The sequence below is a fragment of the Cololabis saira genome, chromosome 12, assembly GCF_033807715.1.
Source record: "Cololabis saira isolate AMF1-May2022 chromosome 12, fColSai1.1, whole genome shotgun sequence".
Taxonomy (NCBI): Eukaryota; Metazoa; Chordata; class Actinopteri; order Beloniformes; family Belonidae; genus Cololabis; species Cololabis saira.
Genome location: NC_084598.1, coordinates 1149170 through 1158693, shown reverse-complemented (window position 1 = coordinate 1158693; position 9524 = coordinate 1149170).

Genomic DNA, 9524 nt, shown 5'->3' with positions numbered 1-9524 from the left:
AACTAGAGGTTTACTAACCCTAACTAGAGGTTTACTAAACACTAACTAGAGGTTTACTTACATTAACTAGAGGTTTACTAAACACTAACTAGAGGTTTACTGAACACTAACTAGAGGTTTACTAAACACTAACTAGAGGTTTACTAAACACTAACTAGAGGTTTACTGAACACTAACTATATGTTTACTAACACTAACTAGAGGTTTACTAACACTAACTAGAGGTTTACTAACACTAACTAGAGGTTTACTAAACACTAACTAGAGGTTACTAAACAATAACTAGATGTTTACTAACACTAACTAGAGGTTTACTAACACTAACTAGAGGTTTACTAACACTAACTAGAGGTTTACTGAACACTAACTAGAGGTTTACTAAACACTAACTAGAGGTTTACTAACACTAACTAGAGGTTTACTAACACTAACTAGAGGTTTACTAAACACTAACTAGAGGTTTACTAACACTAACTAGATGTTTACTAACACTAACTAGAGGTTTAATAAACACTAACTAGAGGTTTACTAAACACTAACTACAGGTTTACTAAACACTAACTAGAGGTTTACTAACACTAACTAGGGGTTTACTAACACTAACTAGAGGTTTACTAACACTAACTAGAGGTTTACTAAACACTAACTAGAGGTTAACTAACAGTAAATAGAGGTTTACTAACACTAACTAGAGGTTTACTAAACACTAACTAGAGGTTTACTAACACTAACTAGAGGTTTACTAACACTAACTAGATGTTTACTAAACACTAACTAGAGGTTTACTAACACTAACTAGAGGTTTACTAAACACTAACTAGACGTTAACTAACACTAACTAGAGGTTTACTAACACTAACTAGAGGTTTACTAACACTAACTAGATGTTTACTAAACACTAACTAGAGGTTTACTAACACTAACTAGAGGTTTACTAAACACTAACTAGACGTTAACTAACACTAACTAGAGGTTTACTAACACTAACTAGAGGTTTACTAGCACTAACTAGAGGTTTACTAACACTAACTAGATGTTTACTAAACACTAACTAGAGGTTTATTAACACTAACTAGAGGTTTACTAAACACTAACTAGAGGTTTACTAACACCAACTAGAGGTTTACTAAATACTAACTAGAGGTTTACTAACACTAACTAGAGGTTTACTAACACCAACTAGAGGTTTACTAACACTAACTAGAGGTTTACTAAACACTAACTAGAGGTTAACTAACACTAACTTGAGGTTTACTAACACTAACTAGATGTTTACTAACACTAACTAGAGGTTAACTAACACTAACTAGAGGTTTACTAGAGATTTACCAGGAACATCAGGTATCAGGGGCCTCATCTATAAAGCTTGCTTGCGCAGAAAAAGCGCCTGAAAGTTGCGGAAGCTGCCATCTACGCAAAGTCTCGGATCTAAAAAGAAAAAACTAACCGAAAAATCTGCGTATCTTTACGGCAACTAGGACCCTCCCGTAAGAATTTACTTAAGACACGGGGAACTGGCGACGCAGGCTGTGAGGTGGTGAAATGAAGCCAGATTCATGTCATACTCTTAATAATGTCATCACATATCACAAATATCAGACTTATAATAAAATAGTGCTGATAACGGAGCAGGCGGCGGGGGGGGGGGGGGGCGGAGGGGGATGGCTGCCGCCCCGAGCCCACTACTCCACGCTGAAGAGGAAAAAAGAAAGTGTTCTGATTAAAATAAGGAAAGTTGGAATATATAACAATTGCGTTCATAAGGATAAAGTTTTTAAAAAAATAAAAATTAAAGAAATAGTCCCTTCTCCCCGTGTGTGTCTGCCTGTCATGCACTGGTACGTGCGCTCATGTTGTTACAGCCGGAATTATGGTTCTGCGTCACACCAACGCAGAGCCTACGGCGTAGGGTCCGGCGTATGGTGCGCGTCGCCGCGTACCCTACGCCGTAGGCTCTGCGTTGGTGTAACGCGGAACCATAAATCAGCCTAGAGCAGCTCTGAGGGGAGACGGGAGGGAGGAGGGGGAGCGGGGGCCGCCGTCCCGAGTGTCTTGATGATTTGCTGATCCTACCGTTAGTTTTTAAACTGTAAAAAGTGGGGGGGACAAATACATCATTTTGAAAAGACGGGGGGACGTGTGTCCCCTTGTTGCGCCCGGGAACTCACGGCGTTTAGCGCAGCAACGGCGTGCTGCCACTCACTCGCTTTATTTTATTGTATAGCCTACTATTTATATACTTATTCTAACTTTTACTGTGACCACCAAATAATGTGGTTTTCCTGTCCTCCACATCATATCTAGGTCTCCGTGAAAGTCAGTGTCACGGTGGCTGCTACTTCTCATTCATTCTGACACCAAACCATGGATCTGCGCCAAACAGGCTGCAGAAAGCCACTGCGCATGCTCAGCAGGCTCATCCATATGCATTTCTGGGCGTGATAGGAGGCAGATTCAGCTACGCAACCTTCCAGCTGGACTGCGTGGAAGTCTGCGTGCACATGGTTTTATTGATCCGGATTTTTTTTTGCGCACGGCATTTTCGGCTTTTGAGAGTACGTGCACTTTTAGTATGAATCCTACGCACTCCATTTTAAATGAGGCCCCAGGTCTTTCAAATATCGTGGAGCAAATCGGATTTCATGTTTTTAACTCAAACCTGGTTGGAACAAAATAACAGTGCAGCTGTTGTCATGGAGTCAACCCCATCTGGTTATAGTTTTATCAGTGAGGCCAGAGTTAGCAGGAGAGGAGAAGGGGTTGCTGTCTTATTTTAAGAATAATTCCAATGTAAGCAGTTATCTCCTGGAAATTCTCAGTCTTTTGCATGAATTAATAAACAGTTGAAAGCGTCATCCAGTTCTGTTTCCTGTTTCTGAATGTTTACAGGCCCCCCAAATACTGTGCTGACTTTTTTAATGATCACAGTGACGGTGAATTGCTATAGGCAATGACGGCCCATTGCGTGGCTGGTCCTGTGCTTACCCCTCTTTTGTTCTTTTTGGCCGGGATCTCCATCTCCTTTTGGTTCTTTACTTTTGGGTTTACCTTTTTTCCTTGTTTATTTTTTCCCCCAGGCTTTGTTTGTGGTTCCAACACTTAAAGTATTGATTTATTTATTTTTTCTTTGTCACTTTGTGTAGATAGTGTAGCATGGCATCTGTAGTGGATGAATTTGTTGATTCGCCGTCAGCAGCACAATTAGATCAGTGTACTAAGGACCAGTTGCTGCTAATTGCTGAGAAGTATGAGCTTGAAGTAGCAGATAGAAAATTAAAGGAGTCTGTTAAAGTCAGTGTGAAGGCAGGTTTGTTGGAGAAAGGAATTCTTAAACCTGGTGTGGGGACTCGTTCTTCAGTTTCTGCAGATACTGTTTTGAGTTTTGAGCAACAAAAGGAACTTTTGTTGTTAAAGCAAAAACATGAATGGCAGCTAGAACTGGCTTTGGAAGAGATGAGGCAAAAGACTGAGAGGGATAAGTTGGAATTGCAGCATAGAAAGCTAAGCTTAATTCAAGAGGGTAAATTGTCAGGTTCGGCTGATGGTGAAGGCCCTCGGTATCAGTCTGGTGCATCAGTGCCATCTAATACGAGGCTTTGAGATGGTGAAATTAAACAAAAAAAAAAAAAAGAAATTAAACGATTCCCCGAGGCAGAGAAAATTCCTCGATCATTTTTTGTAATCAAATTACTCGAATTATTCGATGAATCGTTTCAGCCCTAGTTTTGTCCCATAAAATGGGCGCCGCTGTGTTTTGGATACAGTGGAGTGAGGCGTGTTCATGAGCCTATTGTCATTTGCATGTCAGTCAGTGACATTTTACACGGAAAGGAGTGTGTGGAGAAGAAACAAACCCGTTGAACATCTTTTTAGAAAAGAAGAACTCTGAGTGCATACTAGCCTATTCACACTGAAAATGTGTACATTTGTGATCAGTGTTGCTACCATTTAGGTTTGGAGTTCATCTGAAATGCACTAATTGAGTTTGCTTAGTGTAGTTTAAGGAGAAGTAATTTCCACATATGCACTAATACACAAAACCCACATGCAGATGATCTGAAGTTTGTGTTTAAAGTTCAGTGGGTTTTTGTCTGCTTAGTTTACACATCGGAATTCATCCCACAATTTTCTTAAGACTTCTATAAGTCTTCATAGAAAAGCATGCATTTGCATTACAGCATGCAAACAGAAGATTAAGTATCTCCTGAAGACTATATGATTAATCTGGAGACAATTTTCTGGTATTCCTTTTGGGCGTGCTACAATAGAGCTCAACAACAGTTGAGAAGGCATTATTTGATAGAATGCTTCCTTTCAGTCCAACGTTTTGTGACAATGACTTATTGTTTATATATATATATAAGTTCACTGAAGACTACTTTTTACGTTGCAGGAGAGTTGCTGCACTGACAGTTTTTGTGTGGTGTTACTTTCATTAAACCATAACCCACTTGGATTGCAATGAGAACATTTTGAAATAGGAGAGTTCTGTGGTCCTTGAGATAGGAGACAGAATTTAACAGGTTTTGCCCCCTTCTAAATCTAAGGTGATGGGAGGGGGGATCTGGGGGATCTCTCTGGGACGTAGAGATAACCGTCCCTAGAACAATCATTAAGTCAGACTTGCCGACTTGCCAGGGTGCATAGGTCAAGAAGTGGGAAAACCACTTATCTGGGGAGGAGTCAGGACTCAGACAGCCCTGACCCCCCTCTATCCCCTGTTGACATTTGAAACAATGCTCTTGCAAAAAGAGAAAAGCATTTGGCTAAATGAAGGTGCTACTGTAACTTCAGAAGGCCTCTGTGTGGTGCGAAGCAGACCGGTGCTTCCAAAGAATCTGTTCCCCCTGGTGGCTAAGTTGAGCCATGGTAAGTTTTTCCATAGCTCAAACAGGAGGGATGAAGAGTATAGTACACAAAGAATTAAATACTAAATACCCTTTAAAAAATTTTTGTAGGGTCTTTCCGACATGTTGCAGATACAATATGCAAGGCAATATGAGGCCTAAGAGAGGTCAGTGTCGTGAAAAGACCTATCCATTTGAAGTTGTTCATATGGATTTCGTTCTTGGAGTGAACTAATGGCCTGTTAAATTAAGGCTCAGGAAAGCCATGGCCTGAATGACGGCCATTAGTCGAACTGTACATGAGAATCGTCTTCTTGTGGGCTGCTGGTTTCTGCTCTCTCTCTCTCTCTCTTCTAAGCAGGAACTGCTGAAACCAGATCCAGATCCTGATTGGTGAGACGAAAAACATGGTCATCACCCCGTCAGGATGGCCCCTTTGTGGTCTAGATCAGGACACCGACAGCAGTAAAGATGGCTGAACGATCTACATGCGTCCACCAGTTGCAGTGAAAGCTAGCCTGAAGATGACTAGCCCAAACTGACATGCAACAACAGACTTGAGAGGAGTTCGAGAGATGGAAGAAACTTTTCCACTAATGACTCATGCTGACATGTTAGGAATTGTTCCTTAAACTCTTTACTTGCATTGCTGTGTTGTAATATGATTACACTGATGTACGTTCATAAACTGGTGCTGAAGCTAATGTTACCAAAACTATAGCCGAATTACGTCAGTTAGCCAAAGTTGTGTCAGAAGACAGACGCTCAGCAGGAGACCACTTTTGGGTCCTGGCTGACTTCCGGCCCCTGGACTGACATAATGGCTAGATTATGATTTTGATTATTACTGTCATTGTACTGTTCTGTGTGTATCATTCTGTGTCTAAGTGCAATGATCCAAAGAACCATCCAACCATCCACTGGACTAAGGAAGTTAGTCCAGTATTGCCAACAACTCCATCGAACTCTAACTGAGGACAACCTGTTTATGATAACACTGGAGTATAGATTGTTTCATTTTGTTTACTGTGAAATGTTTTAAGCTTTTATGTGTCTTGGCCAGAGTGATTGCTCACTAGGAGGGTCGGAGAGGAATTTTTGTCCCACATAATCGGGTTTTCGCCTCTCCCTTGACATATAATTACGCGATAAGCCCTAGCTATTTCTTAAATGTTTGACCTTAAATGTTTATGAGGCTATTATTCTAAGCCTAATGGACGGATTTTAGTTGAAGTTTCAAATTGACAAGAGGAGGGAAATGTGAGGTAAATCAACCTTTGAACTTGTTTTGTCATTGTGAAACTGTCACATGCGTGGCTAACAGAAGCCACATCAGCAACTTCCTGATCTACTAGGTTTTGAATTGACCTGGTGACAGCTCACTACTGTCCTGTGACAGGTGAGCACTGTAATGTCAGGACTCAATCACACGTTATCACTTCCACCCATTGTCCACTACCCAATGTCTACTGTCTACTGTTTACTATGCATTGTCCTTATATGATCAATTACTGTCAAAGTTTCTTAATAAAAGCATCTTCTAGAGGGAGGATCTTTGGGGAAGCTCAGGAGTTCTCAATGAGGGCAGTTGCCCTGCACTCCTCTGCTCTCCCCCCTCCTGCAGGAGTGCGCTAAAAACCCATTCCAAGGTAGTCTTTGTGTCTTTCCTCATTATGAATTTATGTAATGTTGTTTTAAACCTAACATTTACACTGGCTGCCCGTCCATCAGAGGACAGACTTTAAAGTTCTGATGCTGGTCTAGAAAGCCCTGAATGGTCCAGAACCAGAACACACCAGGGACCTCCTGACCCAGTCCAGACCTTCCAGACCCCTCAGGTCATCTGAATCTGGTTTTTTATCAGTTCCCAGAGTCAGAACCAAACATGGAGAAGCTGCATTCAGCTTTATGCTCCAGATGTCTGGAACTAACTCCCAGAAAGCCTCAGATCAACTGAAATACTTAAATCCAGGTTGAAGACTCACCTGGGGTCCGTTTCACAAAGCAGGTTCAACAAACTCTGAGTCTAATCCTGAACTCTTAGTTGATCTACTCTGAGATCGGAAACTCTGAGTTTTCGGTTCCAGAACATCGGATTTGAGGTAATTTACTCAACTCTAAGTAGTTTCACCTGGAGTTAAGCTCGTGCGTGAGGGAAATAAAAAGCCATCATCAGTAGAGCGCTGATACAAGGATTCACCATGGCAACCGGCGACAACAAAAGAGCGACATACTTTTTCTTTTTTTTATTTTAAACTTTATTTATCATTTCAATTTACAAAATCCCTTTGAGGAAACATTAGTTTGCATCTGAAGATCCACATACTTCACGCCGTGTCCTTTTTCACCCAAATGGAATTAGAGATCTTAATGCGCGCATACGGCGAATTTGAACATGTTTTTCGAAAAAAGAGTAACACCGCAGCACAGAATATAATATAAAATTAATTTAACAGATCTCCACATCATTCACCTGCAATCCTGTGGAACTCCTTGATGGCTTGGACAGGTTTATGATAATAGGCTTGCCACCCGTGCCTTGAAATACGGAATTGTTCCGTAATTGGGAATTAAAAGTTGCGTTCCGTATTGAACCAATACAGACACATATTATGCCAGGGTTCTCCAAATCCGGTCCTGCGGGAGAGCACCTATCCTGCATGTTTTAGATCTTTCCCTGCTTCAGAACACCATGATACCAGGAGCTGTGTCAGCAACAGAACTGTCCGGACCTTGATGACAAGTTAATGATGACCATTGATTAGAATCAGGTGTGTTAAAGCAGGGAGACACCTAAAACATGCTGGATAGGTCTCTCCAGGACCGGAGTTGGAGACCCCTGTATTATGCTCTTATTTATTCATGTAATAATATACAGGTGGAGGTCGGAAAATTTGAAAATATTACAAAACTTCATTCGTAGTAAATTCAATTTAAGGTGAAACAAATATTATTTCCCACTACATGCAAAGTGAGATATTTCAAGCCTTTATTTGTTATCATTTTGTTGATTATGGCTCATAGTTTATGAAAACCCCAAATAAAAAATCTAAAACAATTTGAATATATTATGAAATCATTAAACAATTCAATCATCAAAATTATAACAAATAAAGCATGAACATATATTGCTTTGCCTGTAATGAGACTATATGTACTGTAATGTACATGTATTACGTGGTCTGATAACCATCTCCTGACGAATATTTAATTCTCTGCGCATTAATGCTGCACCTTCATCAATTGTGTCTTCATCAAAAGGACATGCCATGTTCGTGACAATGGACTTCTAATATATATACTGACTCTGTTTTTAATGACAGACGGCAGAACTTCGCCAAAACTCGCCTGCTAACAGAATGAATGAGGAAATCAAATGTGCGTGGGGCTCTGAAAGAGAGTGGAGACACAGAGAAACTCCAGGTTTCACGATATAAACCTGGTCCCGACCAGGTTAGGTTCAGAGCGTCTGTTACTACGGTAACTGACCGAGAGCTTAAGTTACCTCTCTTTGTGAAACAGGCTAGAGTTACCTCTCTTTCTCTGGTTTGAGTTACCTCCCTTTGTGAAACGGAAAACTCAGAGTTTCCCTCATTTCAGGGTTAACAGACTCAGAGTTTTCACTAAACCTGCTTTGTGAAATGGACCCCAGTTCTCAGCTGCTTCTGAATGAAGTTCCAAATCTGCTTTTAAGCTGGAGTGTCAAAACTTAATTATATTTTCACTACTGTTTCTATTGTTTTTTTTTCTTTCTTTTTGCTTAAATTTTAAATCATGCTTTGTTTCATGGTCTTTAATCCTGTGCTTTAATGGGTGTTCTCTGGACACCAAGGCTTCCTCATACAGTCCTAAAACATGCATGACAGGTTAGCTGGTGATTCTGAAATGCTCATAGGTGTGATTGTGAGCATGTGTGCTTGTTTGTCCATATGTGGCGCTGAAGGAACTGGCAACCTGTCCAGGGGGGGAACGTGGCACAGCTGGCACTGCAGCCGCCTCACAGCTAGAAGGACCTGGCTTAAAGTCTTGCTGGAGCGTGTTTACTTCCTCATGTCCTCAGAACCCACACCCTGGGTGGGGTTGGTGGAAGGGCCTTTCTGTGTGGAGTTTGCATGTTCTCCCCGTGTTCACTTGGGTAGCTAATGTGAGCTACCCTCACAAAAACATGCAACAGTCCTGGGCTATACATGCCCCTCTGGCCAACATGGGCGCCAGATGGGGTGGGAGGATCCGGCCGGAATAACGTGATCCTTCCACGCCAAGTCCGGCCGGAGAAACCCCACCCTGTCTGGTGGAAAGAAGCTGCTCACTCCTCAGGGTAAGGTCAGTGACTACGTTTCCATGCCGTCAATAACCCTTTTCTAATCGGAATATTAGCAATAACCCGGTTGTGCACGGCCATGTAAACACCAATAACCCCTTTGAATAACTGGAATTTGCTCATATTCCGGTTTTTAAAAACCCCAATATGAGCCCTGGGTTACTCCTTTTCTAACCCGAATATTGGGTCATGTAAACGCCAAACGGAATATCCCCATCAAATGGAACATGAATTTGTTTTCTGCACATGTTCTTTTCACAAGGAATCTTGGTCTTTTGAGTCCAGGAAGTTCTTATAAACACAGAGAAACCAAGACCAGGAGGAGACTAATCACTTCATAAATGTAATGAAGGATA